Source organism: Triticum aestivum, chromosome 6B (assembly GCF_018294505.1).
Source record: "Triticum aestivum cultivar Chinese Spring chromosome 6B, IWGSC CS RefSeq v2.1, whole genome shotgun sequence".
In the NCBI taxonomy this organism is placed as follows: domain Eukaryota; kingdom Viridiplantae; phylum Streptophyta; class Magnoliopsida; order Poales; family Poaceae; genus Triticum; species Triticum aestivum.
Genome location: NC_057810.1, coordinates 31,214,483 through 31,234,408, shown reverse-complemented (window position 1 = coordinate 31,234,408; position 19,926 = coordinate 31,214,483). Strand labels below are relative to the sequence as shown.

The 19,926-nt window shown below is 51.2% G+C and overlaps 1 long non-coding RNA gene across 1 annotated transcript; it reads left to right on the top strand.

The window, feature by feature from the left end:
• Nucleotides 1-330: 330 nt before the first annotated feature.
• Nucleotides 331-818, top strand: LOC123133013 (uncharacterized). The gene is made up of 2 exons (XR_006465133.1): nucleotides 331-469; nucleotides 580-818. It is a non-coding gene; the product is annotated as an uncharacterized lncRNA (long non-coding RNA).
• The last annotated feature ends 19,108 nt before the right edge of the window (nucleotides 819-19,926 follow it).

Here is a 19,926-nt window from a genome sequence, read left to right as displayed (position 1 = left end):
ACTTACTGGTCATTTTCAAGTATAAATATAAAAAGGTATTCTTCTATTAATATTGTGACATTAATAGCACTCCATGATTTCATAGAACTATAGGATTATTGCCTAATATTTGATTGTGACTCGTCATAAATACTAGCAATACCACGCAGATACACATGAAATAAATTCATTGATCCATATAAAGAGCGAACAAGATTTATCTTGAATCGGCAAGATTTGGCAGTTATTGGTAGGGAAGTACATTAATGTGAGATCATTATCTATGATGTTATTGTGGCTCTCTATATATAGGAAGTGGTCACATAGGAACATAATAAGGAAGGAAAAGCAGAAAAAACTAATCTCTTTGTCCTCATGGCACTCGCTAAGAACAATACAGGATGGACGACAGTCATGCGTTCCATAGCTATAGCTTTCATGGTGCTTTCTATGATGTGTTCTACCTTCCCATCCTGCCATGCAGGCACTGGTATGTAGCATTTTATACCCCTATTTTTTGTGAACTTTCCTATTGTCCAAATTAGTCAACACATTGCTAATATAGCTTGTTTGATCTATGTGTACATGTTGCATTTGCAGAATCTGTTCATAATGTGGTTTGTGAGACTCTCAATCCCTGTGATAGCCCGAGGTGCGAAGACATGTGTAATCATATAATGCATCACCGATTCAGGCACTATTGCAAGACCCATAATGTTCAAATTCCAAATTGTTGTTGTATAGAACAATAATATAATTGCCTGTTCTCCTGCTTGAGCCATGCAATATTGAATAAGTTTATTTAATAAATTGATATCAATAAAGATGTTTTCCAGTAATCTAGTTACTTAGAGATGTCTTAAGCTACTCTCAGGGCTCATGTCACCTCTGCGAAAAATAATCCCACCAAGGTTAAAATACATATATGGAAGCTTGGGTAACCAGGAAAGATATATACTCATCTTATCGAGAAAAAAATATAAGTTATATGAGGACTAAGTAAATAATTCCCTACACCCGTGTGTGTGTGCGTGCGCGCATACGCTTATTTTTTATAAAAGAAATTTGTTTGTTACTAGGATATATTTGATTAGACGTGGTAATTATGAGGATCGCAAGTATTCCCGCATACATACTCTCTATCTATGCATAGATGCGGTAATGCACAAAGATCGCCTCCAAACTTTATTTCTACGCACATACATAGTGACGCATGCAAGGTTGATATGAGCGCACGGACTCAATGACTGTCGGATTGCGGGTTTCGGCAGACCCTTGAGGTTCGAACACTGGGGTGCGCGCGGAGATCTCTCCCCTACCAACTCACGTCTCGTCGCCTCGCAAAGGATCTAGGCTACACGATGAACAACACAAGGGACGCAAGGTTTATACTGGTTCAGGCCACCATTGTGGTGTAATACCCTACTCCAGTGTGTGGTGTGGTGGATTGCCTCTGGGGCTGATGATGAATAGTACAAAGGAAGAACAGCCTCGCGAGGGGTGTTCTTGTGGTGGTGTTGTCCCTTTCAAAGGGTTGATTCCAGATTCCAGATCCCCCCCCCTATACTATGGTGGCTAGTCCTATATATAGAGCGAGAGGCCCTGGTCCTCTTCCCAAATATTGAGCGGGAAGGGCGCCAACAATTGGCCATTTTGAAGGGGAACATCTAGTACACTTATCCTGACTAAAGTCGGTCGTCGCCTGTTAAAGGCTGTGACGATGACGCCGTCCTGGGCTCCACGATGACCTCCTTCCGGCCGTTTCCTTGGTCTTGGTCTTGTTGCACCGAAATGGTTGCCTTTTCCTGATGCCTTGGCCTGTGTTTGCTCCCTTTGCACCAAAGGGGAAACAAGGACACTAGGCAGGCCGGCGCCCGCCTGGCCTCGATCATTATGGCTTGCGTCATGGGCACCTTGCGAGGTACCCTGCCTTGATCTATCCGCCTCCTCGCGAGCCAGCCTGACGAGGCTACTCCTGAGGAAGCTTCCTATCGTCCGCCCCGCGAGGTTTGGTCCCTCGCGAGGGTCTTGAGCTTGAGTCAATGAAGATGGGCCGCACTGGGCCACTGCTTGGGCCACGCCGCAGGCCGCATGCAGGCAAGTCTGGGTACCCCCATTCCCGGAACGCTGATAGTAGCCCCCGGGCCCAAGGCGCACCTGGACTTGGCTTAGTAGAGAAGCAAAGGGGCAAGTGCGAAGCGCCACGGGCCCCAACAGCCTGCGGCCTTGGGCGCTGCATGGCGGTTGATTGGGCGTGGGCATCTCCACTTCCCCACGACGCCTCGGCAACTGTCCGACTTGACAAGTCCCTGCATGCAAAAGCGGGTCATGATAACCTGAGGTCGTGGAGGCCGACGGTTGGCCTCCTCTGGACTATAAGTACGGGCGGGCGAGAGCCCCCGTTGTCCATCTCTCCTTGCTTCGCCTCTTCTTCCTCACTCCTCCTCCGTTTTGTCGACAATGACGCCAATCCGCCGGTTTTCTGCAGAAGAGAAGGGGAAGGCCCCCCGAGAGGGTCCCTACCCATTTCCGCCGAAGAAACAGCCAGCTCCCTTCCGCCGAGATGAGGGTTCTCGGCAGGGGGCATCGAGGCCTTGGTACGAGCGGCCACCATCGAGGTTTCCGCTGCCCTTGTACGCCTGAATCGAGGGCCCTGGAGAAGAGGGCGCCGAGCGGCGCCGCCCGCGTCGCCGGCGTCGCCGACGGATCACGGCGGTGCGTGTCAGCCCTCATGGAGTCCATGCCACGAACTCCTCCCGCGAGTTCGTGTTTCACGCCGCCATGCCTCCTCGGTCTTGGATTCGCCTTCCTCCCTCCTTCACCTTCGAGATTCCGCCGAGGGGGCTGAGGGAGTCCTGGATTAGGGGGTATCCGGACAGCCGGACTATATACATCGTCTAGACTATTGAAGCGTGAAGATACAAGACTCAAGACTTCGGCCCGTGTCCGGATGGGACTCTCCTTTGCGTCGAAGACAAGCTTGGCGATCCGGATATTATATTTCCTTCCTTGTAACCGACTCCATGTAAATCCTAGCCCTCTCCGGTGTCTATATATACCGGAGAGGATGGTCCTTAGAAGGCCGATCACAATTACAATCATACCATCATAGGCTAGCTTCTAAGGTTTAGCCTCTACGATCTCGTGGTAGATCTACTCTTGTACTACTCATATCTTCAATATTAATCAAGCAGGAAGTAGGGTTTTACCTCCATCGAGAGGGCCCAAACCTAGGTAAACATTGTGTCCCTTGCTTCCTGTTACCATCAGCCTAACACGCACAGATCGGGACCCCCTACCCGAGATCCGCCGGTTTTGACACCGACATTGGTGCTTTCATTGAGAGTTCCTCTGTGTCGTCGCTTTGAGGCTTGATGGCATCTTCAATCGCCAACAACACTGTCCAGGGCGAGACTTTTCTCCCCGGAAAGATCTTTGTGTTCGGCATCTTTGCAATGCAGGCCAATTCGCTAGGTCATCTGTAGCAGATCGACAGCTATGCCCCTGGCCACCAGGTCAGGTTCGGAAACTTGAACTACACGGCGAACATTCATGGAGACTTGATCTTCGACGGATTCGGGCCTGAGCCAGGAGCGCCGGACAGTCACGACATGCATGGCCTAGACCTGCTGTCGGACAATGCTCGGGATATCATCCCCGCAGTAGCCCTGGTAAATCCGGAGCAGGTCGCGTTGCCTAAAGACGGAGGGGTGGACCCTGTCCCGCAGGCCGCATACCCATCAGCGGTGGAGCCGAACACAGGTCTCATCTCTGTGGAGGCCTGTAACCTTGGGCCCCCGGACTCACATCCGGCTGTTGGTTCCGGTCCGCACACCCTCGAGCCAGCCAATCCAGGTTGGGCACCAGTAATGGAGTTTACCGCTGCGGACATTTTTCAGCACTTGCCCTTTGGCGACATGCTGAACTCATTAAAGTCTCCCTCTTTGTCAGGAGGCTCTGGGCCGAACTATGTCCGGCTTGAGTGGGAAGCAGGTGACGAAGGAATTCGCTGCCCACCAACCACCCACTACATCGCCACGATCGATGATTTAACCGACGTGCTTAACTTCGACTCCGAAGACATCGACGATATGGAAGACGATGCAGGAGACATACAGGAGGAACCGCTAATAGGGCGGTGAACAGCCGCCTCTTTATATGATATATATATGGTGGACACTCCGGAGGAAACCAATGGCGACGAGGCGGTGGAGGATAACCCCTCAGGAGAAAAAGCAAAGCATGGGCGTCTTCGGCACCGCTCCAAGCCTCGCCACATCAATACCGGCCCCGGAGATAAAAGCAATCCGAATGGTGCCGAAGAGGAGTACAGCCCTGATCAGCTTACCTTCAAGCAGGCCGGACCGGCCATGGTGGGATACTTGGAGAGGGACAACTATACACCCCCCCTCCGAAGACGAGGTAAGCCTCGGCATTGACGAATTCGGCGTGCCTGAAGATCCAGCGGAACAAGTTCGCTTCAAGCGACGGCTCATAGCCATGGCAAGGAGTCTGCAAAGGAAGCAAGAACAGCTTAAAGCTGGCCAAGATTTACTAGCAGATAGGTGAACCAAGATCCTGGCCACCGAAAAGTACGGATTCGACCGCCCTAACAAAGGACATACGTGGCACAACTGGCTACCTCAACCTAAGCAGGAGAACCAAAGGCACACAACACGACGTCCACACACCACTACGGCCCAAGACAGTAAGAAGGATACACGAAGAGGCATCCTCAAGCCTCGGCGCAATGGTAATAAATGTCAAGTCAGGGAAGCTGGCGCCAAGTCCAGCAACTCCCAGTCCGGTCAAAAGACAAATAACAGCTCAAGCCTATTTGGCCCGAGCCACATACTTGATCAACCATGTGAAATTCACGGTACTCCTAGAAGGACGGCAAGGCATACCAATAGAGAATGCCGGATCCTCAAAACAAAGCGACAGGTCGTGTGCCAGAAACAATGAAGGGAGGCGTCTAGTTAAGAGACCCCCCCCCCAGAGCACAATAGTACGGCCGATCGCCCCCTATCATACAAACCACATCAATTCAATTGTCATACCCCTAGACCTAGTAGTCCAGGGGCTCCATAACACATAAACCCCCGCGGGTATGAATGTACAAATAAACACCTTCTACAAGATGTCAGGCGCAAAGGCCAAGTTTTTGGCCCACGGCTCTGAGGATTGTTCTCAGATAACCAAAAAGTGTCATGCTATCGGCGCATTTCCCTCGTACGGTAAGCCACCGTATGCTAACAGGATGAACCACGTTGACTAGATTCCACGTGGTAGACCATTAGGCCAACGCCGGTGATATACTCACGCCTATGCACAAGGCCGAAACCCCGCTCTTAGAGCGGAAACCATACAGCTGCCAGAGTAGCAAGTCATGCATGTCTATCAAAATTTTGATATGACAGCCAACTATCCGGACACCAACTGAGGAGTCTGCGCTGCTTCACGGTATAGCGGCTGGGGTCACCAGGCTCCGATCAGGAACCTTTAGACCAACCACAAGAGGACGTTCGGCTGCCTCCAAGCATTTGCTTTCACAAATTAACTTTGATGCAGAACAGGACCGGCGGCGTGGAATCGGACCGGACACAAAGGGACAGGACCATTCAGGTAAAAGGCAGTTCAGATACACTCTCGATCCTCTAACAGCCCCCTACAGTCCGGCTATCACAGGTTCCGCCAAAAACCATCTCTTTTCATAATCATAAATCGCACTCATATGCATAGCCATATTACTTGCTACAATGCGTAGACTTAAATAACACGTATTGGCCGTCTCTTATCATCAACGCCTATTTGCCACAAAACGGCAGCCACACTTCGTGTTACGCCCGGTTGTGCCAGGGGCTTCATAATACGGCAAAAAAGTCCGGCCACCTTCTCGGTCGCTCGGCACCCCGAACTTATAGCACTATATGCATCAGCTCCGAATCATGTCTTGGGTCATTGGTTGGGTTTGCCCGGCTCCCATGTTTTGGTACCTTACGTTCCGTTCCGTCGGCTAAGGTAGCGCTGGGAGAACTACTACGATTGTGTCCCGGTTCTGCCGGACGAGCACCTCAGTAGAGAAAGCCAAAAACTGACTGTCATGATGCAGCGAGAGCTGGTCAGCTGTTCGAGAGGTTGCAAAATCCTTAAAGATTTATTCCGCATAACGCCACTATAAATGCAGATTGCGATGGATCGGTCTTCCGATCAGGCGCCAATAGAGCCCCTAGTTCGGCCTTCCGAACACTAGGGGATGCGCCGACCATACTCGAATTCCTATGGCTAAGTGAGAGTAGTAAAGCCATATAGTCCGATTGCCTGGTTCGTGGTGAGAAACACCTCCTTAAAAGGACCCAAGCATGGGATAAAGAGTGTTCAGATATATCCCGAACACCCCCGTATTTTTACATGGGGACTGAAGCCGACGACTGGCCAACTCTCAGAATTTAGATACAATAAACAGCCGCACGGGAAGAACATATGTTCAAACAAAATAGGCAATATATAATAAAAGCGACATTATCCCATATTACAAATATCGGTATGAATGCCCTCAGGGAAACATAATGTCTTTGGTACACTTATCCGCCACAAGGCGGGCCCCCTTTAGTACACCTTCATAATACAGTTCGGGATTGCGGTGCTCCTTGCCCTCCGGCGGCCCCTCATTCATCAGCTTCTCCGTATCAAGCTTGCCCCAATGCACTTTTGCATAGGCCAATGCCATGCGTGCATCCTCTATACAGACTGGTCGCTTGATAGCATCAAGCCGAGGACAAGCGCCCACAATCCGCTTCACGAGTCCGAAGTAACTGCTCGGAATTGGCTCCGCAGGCCACAGCCGGACAACCAAGTCCTTCATGGCTAGTTCGGCCACCTGGTGCAGTTCGACCAGCTGCTTCAGCTGATCGATAAAAGGAACCGGATAGTTTGGAGCCAAATAATGTGACCAGAAGCTCCTCTCCGCAGACTTCCTCTCCTCGGTACGGTAGAATTGGGCAGCGTCTGATATGCTGCGAGGCAGATCCGCAAACACCCCTGTAAAATCAAAGAATTCAGCTTGCCGCTTAGAGTTCTCCCCACTATCATGTAATTATGGCCACGAATACAACAGGCCTTACCAGCCGTAACTTTCCGGGCCTCTTGAATGTCCCGTACAGCACCTCGGGCCTCTTCCCGAGCATCTTCCGCGGCTTGGAGAGCTTGGGAAAGTTTGGATTCTTTCCCTATTAGAGTCTGCTCCACGCTCTCGCTTTTCGTCACAGCCTCCTAGAGCTCTCGTTCAGCTGTGATGACCCTGGCCTCGTGTTTTTCATGAAGCGCCTGTTCGGCGGCAGCCTTCTTGTTGGCATCAGCCACAACCTTCTTCAGCGCCTCATATTCGGCACTCGCTCCTAGGGCGTACAACACAAATACTTTTCAATAGGCACAATTACTCATTCGTGCCTAATGCAAGACATTGTTTAAACATACCTTGCTTCTCCTCTAATTGCTTCCTCACACGGCCAAGTTCTTCCTCGGCCCGTTCCAGGCTCTGCTTCAGTTCAGACACTTCCACCTGATGAGCGGCCGTCTTCTCCGCAGACGCCTGTTTTCAAAAAAAGGGGTACACGTCATTAACAAAGGTTCACACCAAAAGAGGAGTTGATCCCCTACCCGGCTCTCTATCTTTCGCCAGATAGTGTATCAGGGGCTACTACTCATATTATGATGATTCCTCAAAGGTTTCTTAGAAACCATACCTCAAAAGCCTTTATAAGACAAGGCATGACTCATTCAACCCGCTTTCGGCAGACTGAATCTTTCCAACCACCGCACCCATGAGGGTCCGATGTTCATCGACGATAGACGCGTTCTTTAACGCTGTCGATAGACCGCCCGGCAGCTCTGCATAGACAGAGGTTGCCGGCGGAGTAGGCAAACCTCCCTCCATGGAGGGTGGCCGCTCGCCCGATCCTGGAGCCTTAGAGGCCTCCAGGACCTTATCCGGCTCTAGATTTCTTTGAGACGACACCTCGGTGTCGCGCCTGGACTTCGAAAAAGGAGCCCCCGGAGGCATCTCGCTCGCCACAGCATCCGAGCTCAACGAATCCTCCGATGAGGACTGTCCGGCAGGAGATCTCGCCGGGCTGTACAAGATGTGGCGACAGTTAAAACTACTATACCTAGACGTCCCTGGATGCATAGGCACATTCGGAACTCGGTTACTTACGATCTTTCCAGGGGCTGGGCTCTGGGATCCCACTCCGAGCCGTTATCGGCAGCCGAGGGGATGTCTCTGGATGGGACCCTCTCCCCATCTTGGGCGATTCGGCCTCCAGGGACGAGGAAGCCACACGCGTCTTCCCACCTGCAGAGTGAGGCACGTCCTCCTCTCCTTCCTCCTCTTCGTCTTCGGAAGAAGGAGCATCGCTGGAGTCTTCGGAATTGGTGTACGAAGCCTCGCGGCGAGGGAGGCCACTCCGGGTCTTCTTGACCTTCTTGGAGTCCTCCTTCTTTGGCGCCTCGTAAGGCGCAGGGACCAGCATCTTCGTTAGAAGAGGTCCGGCCGGTTCCTCCAGCAGCGGGGCCGGACAATGCATCTGCTCCACCTTCTTAATCCATCCCTGAGGTCATGATGAAACACGATTAAAATGTCTCCCTCATGACATGCCAATTGAAGCACGGATGGACAGGGCGTGGCGGTAACTTACTGGGCTTGTAGAATGGGATAATTGATACCCCCGGTCCTCGGTGGAGTCCGGCCATGATTTGCCGGACTTGAAGAGCACCTTCCAGATATCCCCGTAGGAGGAGTCGTAGAGCTCCCGAAGGGTTTGGTGCTCGGTTGGGTCGAACTCCCACAAAGTGCAGGCTCGGCGCTGGCAAGGGAGAACTAGGAGAACTAGCATCACCTGAACTACACCGACGAGTTTGACGTCCTTGTCGACCACTCTCTGAACGCGCGCCTGGAGCAGTGATAGCTCATCGGACGAGGTCCAGTTCGGGACCTTCTTGGGCCAGGACGTAAGCCGCAGTGGCGCTCTGGATCTGAACTCAGAAGGTGCAGCCCACTTTTTGCCGCGTGGTTCGGTGATATAAAACCATTGCTGCTGCCACTCCTTGACGGAGTCGTTGAAGGTTCCCTTCTGCCAAACGACCTTGCGCATCTTGCTCACCATGGCGTCGCCGCATTCGGCATGTTCGCCACTCACCACCTTGGGCTTCACATTGAAAATCTTCAGCCACAGGCCGAAGTGAGGCGGAATCCGGAGAAAAGCCTCACACACAATGATGAACGTCGAGATATTAAGAAAAGAGTTGCTGGAAAGATCATGAAAATCAATCCCATAGTAATACATGACCCCCAGGGACAAATGGGTGGAGGGAAACCCGAGCCCACGGACAAAATGGGGAAGGAACACGACTCTCTCGCAAGGCTCCGGAGTGGGGACGACCTGTGCCGCCGGTGGAAGATGGTGGCCAATCTTCTTGGCCAGATAACCGGCTTCCTGGAGCTTCTTGATATCCTTCTCCCAGATGGTAGAGGCCATCCATTTGCCTCCTGCTCCGGATCCGGACATCTTTGGAAGACCTCTCTTTGATGGAAAAGAAGAATGCTTGGGCGTTAGGGCTCGAGCAGAGAGGAATGAGTTAGCGGAAGGAGAAGGCGTGGGTAAAGAGGAAGAGACCTTATCTCTTTATAAGAGATGGTAAAAGCTTTTTGCGCCTCCCCACTTGCCTGGTGGAACCCGCTCACCTCCCACTCACCGCAATTAGCGGTGCGGTTGGATTACCCACACCCGTATTGATGAGAATCCCGTAATAAGGGGACATGATCTTTTGCTTCGATAGACATGCCAAGGAAACCGCCTCACAATATACGCTGAGGCTGGACGTGGGAAAACGACCTGACCCTGATGACATGTCGCACTGTCTAAAAAGTTATCAGTAGGGTACATTTTTGAAATATCGTTCTCTCTACAGCGGTATGTGAAGATCATCTTGCAGATCCGGACATGGTCTACGTGTTCGATAAAAACCTTGGAGCATTCGGAAGGAGGAACCCGCCTTGCAATGCCGAAGACAAGACCACGCGCCAGACTCATCGTCATTGAAGCCTGGTTCAAGGGCTACTGAGGGAGTCCTGGATTAGGGGGTATCTGGACAGCCGGGCTATATACATCGTCCGGACTATTGAAGCGTGAAGATACAAGACTCAAGACTTCGGCCCGTGTCCGGATGGGACTCTCCTTTGCGTGGAAGACAAGCTTGGCAATCCGGATATTATATTTCCTTCCTTGTAACCGACTCCATGTAAACCCTAGCCCTCTCCGGTGTCTATATAAACCGGAGAGGATGGTCTTTAGAAGGCCGATCACAATTACAATCATACCATCATAGGCTAGCTTCTAGGGTTTAGCCTCTATGATCTCGTGGTAGATCTACTCTTGTACTACTCATATCTTCAATATTAATCAAGCAGGAAGTAGGGTTTTACCTCCATCGAGAGGGCCCGAACCTGGGTAAACATTGTGTCCCTTGCTTCCTGTTACCATCAGCCTAAGACGCACAGATCGGGACCCCCTACCCGAGATCCGCCGGTTTTGATACCAACAGGGGCCTCGGGAGCTCCGGCTGCAGCACGCCGACTGCCGCACCCCCGCGACCAAAGCGGAGGTCGAAGTCGCCGCCTCGGGCAAGGTCTGCATGACCCGAGGCTGGGGCGAGATCGCCAGGGCCTACCGAACGGAGGGCACCTTCGGGATCCACCTGGAGTACGATGGTACCTCCCTGATGTTCTTCAAGGTCTTCGACGAGGACGGACACCGGCTGGAGTACTGTCCCAGAGGCAGCGGCCGGAGCTCCGGAGAGGCGAGGGTCAGGCCTGCTGCCCACCTTTCCAGCAGATCCTCAGGCAGCAGCGGCCGTGTTGGAGGGTCCAGCGACTCCAAAGACGAGCGACGACAGCTATGAGCCCCCGAGCTCGTGTTGCGCTCAGAGCAGGGCGGGTGCTTCGGGCCGCCGGCGCTGCTGATCTGGATGGGGTTGGCGCTGGCACCTGATGGCCCACTGTTGATGATGGCGTCTCCCGCGGAGGCGCGCGTAGCTAACGCTCCTTAGGATTAGCACCTTTTGTTCCCTGCGAGGAATCGAAATACCACCCCGCGGGGGTATGTAAGGCGATGGCCATGTCTTTTGTGAATATACATCCTTATTATGATTCGATGCGAGATGCTAGTCCTGTCCCGGCTCAGCTCCCCCTTTCTTTCCTCACGAGGGCTTGGTGCTCTACGCTGACAGGTCCTGGTCCCAGGTAGGCTTCAGCCGTCGCTGGTATGCTAGGTCGCGATGCCATGGTCAAGGCTAGGAGGTGAGCGGCCCAAGGTCCAGTAAGAGCCCCTGAGTCGCGACACTTAGGAGGTCCCCTTTAGCGCTCAAGCAGCCTCCGCTGGGCAAGAAAGGTAGGCAATGTTCCCATGACAGAGCTGCAGTAGGCGAGGGTTTAGCGCTGAGTCGAATCAGTTTTGGTGTGACTTATCTTGTAGGTTTGGAGTAGTTTTCGGCGAAGTGTCGGGCCTGCGCCGCGGCAGCTGAGGTGTTGCTGGGTTAGGTCCTCGTGAGCTTCTTCTCTCTCCCCCATACTTTCTTTAATGCTCTACGTCCTCAGGTCCCGGCCCTCGAGCGAGCTCAGCCGCCGCTGGTATGACAGGTCGCGATGCCGTGGGTCAAGGCCAGGGGGTGAGGGCTGGAGAGCCAGTAAGAGCCCATGAGTCGCGATGCTCAGGCGCCCCCCTTTTAGCGTGCAAGCGAATCATGCAGGAGGAGAGGAAGCTCGCGATGTCCTCCGCGCTACTTCTGGAGTGGGTCCTGCACACCAATCACGAGGGGAAACGAGGTCTGCTGTTACGGTTGCCAGCCAACCATTGGTTGCTCCAAGGGAGTGATTGGGGCACTGAGGGCCTGGTGAGGTGGCGCCTTGCGGGGCTGCCGTGGCCAGAGCTCAGCCACTCCGATTTATCAGCGTTGCAGGGACGGACCCGTGCGCAAGTGCTGTGTCAGAGCGAGCGGCTCCAAAGGTAGGTGTCAATCGAGCACGCGATTAGGTCAAGCATGTTAAGCATGAAGGAGCAAATCCATTTAGATAGATGCGGAAAAAGCAAACGCCACTGGGTCAGGCCCGAGCGGCTTGGGGATAATGTAGCCCGAAGGGCGCCCCCAACAAGGTAAGCAAAGAACATGAGCAAAACGGATACATGCCGCAGGGACAGACCCACGCGACCGGGGAATGATGCAGCCCTGTGGGCGCTCCCAGCTGAAATGGAACTTTGAAAGATGTTACCTGATATGGTTGAAGTTCAAGGGATGCTGAAGTAGCGGACGACACGTGGTGAGGAGGTCGACCCTCACAAGCCCCCAGGGCCCAGAGCCTCGGGAGGCTCTAGGGGTGCAGGCGGCGCTTCAAGGACCATATCCATCTCTGCCAGGACTGCGCAATGCCTAACCTCCTGAGCCTCCAGAATGCTCCTCAGCAAGCGCTGATGAGCGGCGACCGCGTTTGGCAGGTCGAGAGGCATGCGAACATGGCTGTGGGGTTGACCCTCGCAGCGTCCCACGCGCGAAGGCCAGAGGCACTCCTGAGATGCGGCTCGGTTGAGCCCTGGTACATCGATGCAGACACGCAGCCTACCATCCTTGCCTTGATGTGGGGCTACGGCGGGTAGGCGACGGCTGCTGTGCATGACTCTTGACTCCTGTAGCTCCTGAATGTTCCTTGCGATGAACTCCTGAAGGTTGGGCCCTCCTTGCTTCACACCGTCTTGAGGGAAACGTGCTTTGAAACACGCCTCCAAGTGGTGCCCGAGCGCCTCCCTCATGACCTTGGCAAAGTCGGTGGCCCTCCAGGAGAGAGCCCCTGAGCCCTGCCTGAGGAGGGCGCCGGGTGTGCCTTCCTATGCGACAGAGGGAGGCGCCCCTTTGACGGGCGTGGATCCTGGCGCGACGCCCCTGGAGGTGCCAGCCTCCTGATGGTTCGGACCAGGTGATGTTTTCTTCTTCTTGGGGACTGCCATGGGAAGGCTCCCGCTGTTGCGATCTGGGTCTTCGATTGCCGCGGCCTGGAAGGCACGCTCGAGAGAACACACTGCATCCTTCTCCTCGCATGGGACTGTGATGACTCCATCGCTTCCTGGCATCTTGAGGACATTGTAGCCATGGTGAGTCACTGCCATAAACTTGGCCAGGGCCGGATATCCAAAGATGGCCTTGTAGGGGAAGGCGAATCTGGGTGACGTCAAAGTCGATGAGCTCAGTGCGGTAGTTTTTGCGCTGTCCGAAGGTGACAGGGAGGCGGACCTGCCCTATCGGGGTGGTTGAACCATCAGTGACTCCTGAGAAGGGCTTGGTTAGCTGAAGCTGATCATATGGCACTTGGAGACTATTGAAGGTTTCGACAGACAGAACGTTGAGTCCTGCTCCACCATCAATGAGGGTCCTGGTGACCTACACATTGCTGATGACTCGGGAGAAGAGCATTGGGAGGACACCAGTTGTTGCTGCGCACTTGAGTTGATCCGCTGAACTGAACGTGATAGCGCACGTGGACCACCGGAGAGGGCGTGAGGCTTCGGCTTTTGGGAGGACGGCATTCACCTCATGAGCAATCTGCTTGAAGATGCGCTGAGAGACTGGGGCTTGAGCTCCACCTAGGATGCAAGCAATTGCGCATGGTTCCTGGAAGCCCCCAGCCCCCTCATCCCGATGTTGGTCTTCATTCCTCCTTGGTGGTGGTGGCAGCGGAGGGAGGCCTGCATTGCCTTGCGGGCGGTCCTCGCAAGGCCGGTCCCTCCAGCCTCCCTCGCGAGGCTGATCCTGCCAGCGATCCTCGCGAGGTCTGTTGCGCCACCCCTGGCGAGGGCCACGGTCTTCCCATCGTCCTCCACCTCTTCCTCCGCCTCGGCCATAGCCCCGATCGTTGCGCTCGAGGCGTCGGCCGATACGCTCATCTCGCACAGCCCTGAGCTCCTAGCATTCATTGGTGTTGTGGGTGTGGAGGTTGTGGTACACGCAGTACCGGCTGCCCTTTGATGACTCCGGCTGATCCCTGCCTCGCTTGGTATCTGGCTCAGCAGCAAGCACAACTGCTCCTTTGCGCTTCACGTCCTTGACCTTGGGCTTCTTCTCTTCCGGATCGGCAGCTGGAAGCTCGAGGAGGGAGAGGCGTCCTTCCTCAGCCCTGGCGCACTTGGTTTCTAAGTTGAACAGCTCCAGAGAGGTGCACAGGTCCTCGTGGATTGCTAGTTATTCATTCATCTTGACGTCTCGAACGCCATCGGAGAAGGCTAAGATGATGGCCTCCTCAGTCACCCCGGGGATCTTGAGGCGGGCGTTGTTGAAGCATTGGATGTACTTTTGCAGGATCTCCCCTGGCTGTTGCTTGATGCGGCGCAAGTCACTCATGGCCGGGGGTCGGTCATGAATGCCCTGGAAGTTGACGATGAAACGAGTGTGCACCTCGTCCCAAGAGGAGATCGTGCCGGGAGGCAGGTTGAGGAGCCATGTACGGGCGCCATCCTTGAGCGCCATGGGAAACCAGTTCGCCATGACCTTTTCGTCCCCGTTGGCCGCCTCGATGCCCAACTCGTAGAGCTGGAGGAACTCTGCGGGGTCGGTAGTGTCGTCGTAGCGTGGAGGCGGATCTGGCTTGAACTTGCCCGACCAGGCCACGCTGCGCAGCTCGGCGGTGAAGGCACGGCAACCTGCAGTGGCCACATGAGGCCTTTGGTGACGAAGGGCTTGATCTTGGAGGTCCCCGTGCGCTGCCGCCAGGAGCAACGCAGGGTCTTGGCGCGCTGGAGCAGGAGCGCGGTCGTGACGTGCTGGTGCCGGGAGCACACGGGCAGCTTCTTGAGGGCGAGGGATCTCTTGGTATCTCTTTTCTTGCTGCGCGGGCGCTGGGCACGGCAGATCCTGTCCTGGGGCCGCGCGCCTTGGGGCCAAGGCGCCTTCTTGAGGGGGAGGCGGCAGAGGCGCCTCCGGAGCTGCGTTGCCCACACAAGGCGGAGGGCGAAGCAGTGAGAGGGATGGCGCAGGGGAGCCCCCTGCAGCGTTGACGAGCTCAATGATGTGGGCAAGCCACTCGTCGTAGAGATCGTCGACGGGGCAGTAGTGCAGGAGCTCACGTGCCAGCAGCAACGCGGCGTGCGCGTCCGCGGGAGCGCGACGAGCATGCGACGACGAGCCTGCTAGAGTCAGCGACGGGGTAGCGGTGCGGCCTTCCCTCCGCACCGAGGGATGCAGCGACGAAGCCTGCTGCTCGTTCCCCACCGGGCCGGTGGCGATGTGGGCGGCAAGCGACGGGGAACGACGGGGAGGCCCGCCAACGGGGGCCGTCTAGGCGACATGGGCCGCGAGAGCAGCCCGGTGATCGGCGCGGGCTCGGCGAGCGTCGGACATGGATGCGACGGACGGCGAAACGCAAGACGGCGGAAGACACGATTCCGGCGGACCCCTACCTGGCGCGCCAAATGTTGGATTGCGGGTTCCGGCAGACCCTTGAGGTTCGAACACTGGGGTGCGCGCGGAGATCTCTCCCCTACCAACTCACGTCTCGTCGCCTCGCAAAGGATCTAGGCTACACGATGAACAGCACAAGTGACGCAAGGTTTATACTGGTTCAAGCCACCATTGTGGTGTAATACCCTACTCCAGTGTGTGGTGTGGTGGATTGCCTCTGGGACTGATGATGAATAGTACAAAGGAAAAACAGCCTCGCGAGGGGTGTTCTTGTGGTGGTGTTGTCCCTTTTGATGGATTGATTCCAGATGCCAGATCTTCCCCCCCCCCCTATACTATGGTGGCTAGTCCTATATATAGAGCGAGAGGCCCTGGTCCTCTTCCCAAATATTGAGCGGGAAGGGCGCCAACAATTGGCCATTTTGAAGGGGGACATCTAGTACACTTATCCTAACTAAAGTCAGTCCTCGACTGTCAAAGGCTCTGACGATGACGTTGTCCTGGGCTCCACGATGACCTCCTTCCAGCTGTTCCTCTGGTCTTGGTCTTGTTGCACCGAAATGGTTGCCTTTGCCTGATGCCTTGGCCTGTGCTTTCTCCCTTTGCACCAAAGGGGAAACAAGGACACTGCACAGGCCGGCGCCCGCCTGGCGCCTGCCTGGCCTTGATCGTCATGTCTTGCGTCACGGGCACCTCACGAGATACCCTGCCTTGATCTTTCCGCCTCCTCGCGAGCCAGCCTGACGAAGCTACTCCTGCGGAAGCTTCATGTCGTCCGCCCCGCGAGGCTTGGTCCCTCGCGAGGGTCTTGAGCTTGAGTCGATGAAGATGGGCCGCACTGGCCCACTGCTTGAGCCACGCCGTAAGCCGCAGGCAGGCAAGTCTGGGTACCCCCGTTCCTAGAACACCGACAATGACCATAAAGTGAAACATGATTCAAAAGGCTATTTCTAGAGGAGAACAATACGAAAATCAACAATATGAGAACTTATGTGTTTTCTTTGCCCATTGAAATTATGGGAATATATCCTTTCATGAGACCATTTTGATTTACCTCTTGGTGGGATACAAACAACATTTATACATTTTTCATTGAGAAAAATGTTGTTTTTCATTTTACATTAGTGTATCATTTAATAAATGATGTCGTTAACTAGTTTCCAATTGGCGCAGCATGTGCCAGAGAGTGGACCCGCATGCACCACTGCTGCCCACGCGCGCCCATTTTGGGCCAGCCCATGACTGGCAGCGGGGAGCCCCCATTTTCTTGTTTATATTTTGTTCATTTTTATTTTATTTATAATTTGGGATTTCAAAATATTTCCAAAATTCAAAAAAGGCAAATTTCAATAAGTTTGTGGAGCTAGCCCAAAAAATCCCTCAATTCGAATAATTTGCATGAATATTGATGAATATTTTTTATAAGTTGATATATCTTGAATTTCATGAACAATTTTTGAACTTGATGAACCAATTCTCATTTCAAGAACATTTTCTGAAAAAATCAGATGCAATTTTTCAAAACATTTGAAATTGTTTTGAAATTGATGGACATTTTATAATTTGATGAACGTTTTTAAAATTTCACTGAACACATTTGAATACGATGAACATTTTTTCACTAAGATAGCATTTTTCTATTTTTTTGAACTTGATGAAACAATTCTCAATTCAAGAACACTTTTTTGAAAATCATAACTTTTTGAAAACTAGATGAACACTTTTTGTATTAGATGAACATTTTTTAAAATTATGGTGCACAAATTTTGAATATGATGAACAAATTTCGTTTTCATGAACATATTTTGAATGAGATGGAATTTTATAATTCAGCAGACAAAAATGAGAAAAACAAGAAAAAAATAAAAATCAGAGATTAAGAAGAAATTCAAAATCAAAACTAAAAGAAAAATGAAAGAGAAAAAACATAAATGAAATAAAACTGGGGTACCTCGTGCCCCACAAGGGCCGATCCAGAAGGAGCGCAGGGGACCTGGCGGTGCGCGCTAGGTGCCGCCCTACTTGCCATATAGGAACCAGTGAGCTTTTTGTCCATTTTTTACTTTTTATTTTGCAAACTAATTCGTCTTCAAAAAATTTGCAAATTCTGAAATTTTCAAAAATCAAAATATTTCACGATTTGAAGAAATGTTCAGAAAATAATTAATGCTCACGGATTCAAAAAATGTTCACCATATTCTAAAAGAGTTCTTAAATTAAAACAAAGTTCGCGGATTTCAAAAGAGTGAAGACGTTTCAAATTTTAACGAACATTTTTTATTAAAAATAAAGAAAATAAAAAATAAAAATAACAAAAATAAAAGTAAAAAATAGAAAATGGAAATAAAGAAAATTTGCTAATAATGATGAACATTTTTTTGTGTTTAATGAACATATTTTAAATTCAATGACCATTTTTTGAACTTGATGAACGAAATTTTTATTCAGGTACCCTTGGGACCGACCCGTCTTTAACATTTGGTGTTGTCGGGACAGGTCCATATTATCAAGGTGAAAACTAAGGAATCACCCTTGATAGATTCACACTTGATGTACTGCACGACACAAACATCATCGAGAGTGGTATACGAGGAATCACCCTTCGTAAGGTCACACCAAATGTGCTGCGCTGCAAAGTCATCATTGAGAGTGCACAACGAAGAATCACCCTTAGTAAGTTCACCCATAGTGCCGCTCTGCAGAGTCGACCAATTGCCGCCCAGATCTACCGCCATCCATGTGTAGGATGAAGAGCCGCTCCACCACCTACAACAAGGGCTACGACGCCCACGGGCGCCGCCGTCAATGCTAGCCTCCTCCATATATGAGGTTCCCCCGGAAACAATGGAGCATTGATAGCATGATTTTTTTGACTTTAACAATGCTCATGATCGACAAAACACGATCATCATCAGTACATGAGCTAGTCTTAGAGAATGACCAGGGATCATATTGGTGCTTATGTTTCCACACATGCAATTGAGTTCTGTTTCGAATGTCATATTCAAGAATAAGCAATTATAGAAAAAAAATATTCCCTCTGTCCCGTAATGTAAGACGTTTTTTGACACTACAATAGAGTCAAAAAACGTCTTACATTATGGGACGAAGGGAGTATAAACTTAACTTGGTTTGTAATTGGTTTGTTGATCGAATTCGGCTGGTTGTTAATCATAGGTTGGCTTGTTTAGTTGTAGCAGTATGCCGTATTGAGCCAATTCAAACTTGCTGGATGTAATTTTTCCCCTGGTCTCCAGTGTTATAATCCCCTAGATCATTTTTCTGGCACGGGTCTCGTTGGGGTTTTCAAATTTTTAGTGGTTCTGAGGTTGCTTTCACTGTAATTCCTATTTTGGTTTTATAATGTAATTTCCCAGTTGATTTACATTGAACTTCCTATTTTTGGATCTACAGTGATTAACAGTGTACTTCCTATTTTTGATTTACAATGATTTATTGTGTAGTTCATAATGGATTTTTCAGTGTAACTAAGTGTATCTTCGGTGTTTTCTAGTGGATATGTAGTAGATTTTACAGCGCAATTCCTGGTTGTTTTTCACTGTAATTCTCAGTTGATTGCAGTGTAATTCCTTTTTGGATTTGCACCATAATTCCTTTTGGATTTACAGTGTAATTGCCTTGGATTTACAGCGATTTACTGTGTAGTTCATAGTGGATTTTTCAGTGTAAATAAGTGTATCTACAGTGTAATTTTCAAGTTGATATACAGCATAATTCATAGTTGTTTTTCACTGTATTCTTAGTTGACTTACTGTGTAATTGACATCGATTTACAGTGTATTTGTGAGTGGATTTACAGTGTAATTGCCTTGGATTTACTGTATTTTGTGAGTGGATTTACTGTATAATTGCCTTGGATTTATAGTGTATTTGCAAGCGGATTTCCTTGGATATACTGTATTTTGCGAGTGGATTTACACTATAACTGTCTTGGATTTACAGTGTATTTGCGAGTGGATTTACAGTGTAATTGCCTTGGATTTACAGTGTATTTTGTGAGTGGATTTACAGTGTAATTGCTAGTTGATTTACAGTGTAATTCATATTGGATTGTCATTGTACTTTTGGATGTTGCAGGTGTTGCAGGAGTATTGTTCGATGCATATATATGTAGTGGTGGATCCCTCCTGTTTTTTTGTTGTTGTTGATTGTGTGCTTCCGGATTCTGTTGTAGTTGTCACTGTGACAAGTAGCTCCTAGATGTGTTCAACCCGTCATGTTGTTTTCGTTGTGGATCCCTCCTGTTTTGAATGTAGATGCTGAATCTAGCACATAGTATGTGTGGAGTGTAAGCTGGTTTGACCCCTTTGACGCCTGCGAGCTGTTGTAGATGTACAACCCCTAGATGTATGGATGTAAATGCTGTGTCACTTGGTCAGTTGAGTCTCATGATGTGTTTTTTGGAGGACTAAATATTTTTAGTTCAGT